The sequence below is a fragment of the Dendrobium catenatum genome, unplaced genomic scaffold, assembly GCF_001605985.2.
Source record: "Dendrobium catenatum unplaced genomic scaffold, ASM160598v2 fragScaff_scaffold_142, whole genome shotgun sequence".
Taxonomy (NCBI): domain Eukaryota; kingdom Viridiplantae; phylum Streptophyta; class Magnoliopsida; order Asparagales; family Orchidaceae; genus Dendrobium; species Dendrobium catenatum.
In genome coordinates, this window is record NW_021318604.1 from 1021076 (window position 1) to 1022588 (window position 1513).

Consider the following 1513-nt stretch of genomic DNA (forward strand, 5'->3'; position numbering starts at 1 on the left):
GGGATTTACTACCTTAAAAATTATAATTGCATGATAATTAAACCATAATGCTCCAAAAATTTGAGTTGAATGCAAATAGATGAGTTGTATGATTTACGGAACATTTGGGGAGAGAGAAACCTCAGCATTAGCTTTCTATAAAAGTGATTATAAAATTGTTGTGGAGAAATTAACTTTTTTAAAAGTTGGTGTAGATATCAGATTCGTATCATTTATAATTTGACGAGCAGAAGAATGGGTTTTCTTTCTCAGCAAGCCGAGTGAAGTTTTTGGTGAATGGTGATGAATAGAGCTAAAGTTGAATTGTTCGAAGTGGGTCTAGACAAAATGAATTTTATATATTTGTTGCGGGCTAGAATATACGCGGTGATAGAGTTAGTAAATTTTCGTCTCAGCGTTGTACGGATATCCAGCTACAAACAGGAAAGAAAAAGAAACACTAGAATTTTTATGTGAAAAATCCTGGAAAGGTAAAAAATCACGGGACCACGCCCAGTTGAAATGATTTCACTAGTATTTGTTTGAAGTACAAGACGCTGAATCGTCCTTAAAATTTAGGACGATCAGTTTATAATGCTTCACTTCCAGATGTATGTCTAATTATAACGTCGGGCAGAGTTCTGGCGTCACTTGGAGATCGAGCAGAATTCTGGCGTCAGGTAAAACTCTGGCGTCACTTGGGCATCAAGTAGAACTCTGGCATTGTTCGGAAGACCGGCAGAATTCCGGCGCCATGCAGAACTCCGACGGTGGTTGAGTTATTCCCTCCTATCATTCTCTTCTTCTTCTCTTCCTCTTCTCTTGCTTGGGTTTTCTCTCATGAGAAATGAGGGGTCTATTTATAGATTTCATGGAGTAGCATATCTTGTAAATAGGTGTGAGATCAGGGGCAAATAAGAAGTGGTCGAATGGACGGCTGATATAGTCAAGCCGTGTCGTACCTGCAGGTCTTCTGGAATCTGCCATGTTATAATGGCATATTGCAATTGGTAACTTTCTACCAGATTAACATGAATGACATGTTCCTAACCTACGAAGTCTTCTTGAAATTATTTCCTTTATTATTTTGTGAAGCTTTTTTTTTTTTTTAATAATTTTGAGAGCCTCAGCTTCAAAATATTTATTAATTAATATTTTGGAATTTATAAAAAAATAGAAATTTTCAGTCTTTATGGAAGAAAAAATAAGAAGTTAGTTTGATTCAAGCATGGGATTTACTACCTTAAAAATTATAATTGCATGATAATTAAACCCTAATGCTCCAAAAATTTGTGTTGAATGCAAATAAATGAGTTGTATGATTTACGGAACATTTGTGGAGAGAGACATCTCAGCATCAGTTTTCTATAAAAGTGATTATAAAATTGTTGTGGAGAAATTAACTTTTTTAAAAGTTGGTATAAAAATCAGATTCGTATCATTTATAATTTGACGAGCAGAAGAATGGGTTTTCTTTCTCAGCAAGCCGAGTGAAGTTTTTGGTGAATGGTGATGAATAGAGCTATAGTTGAAT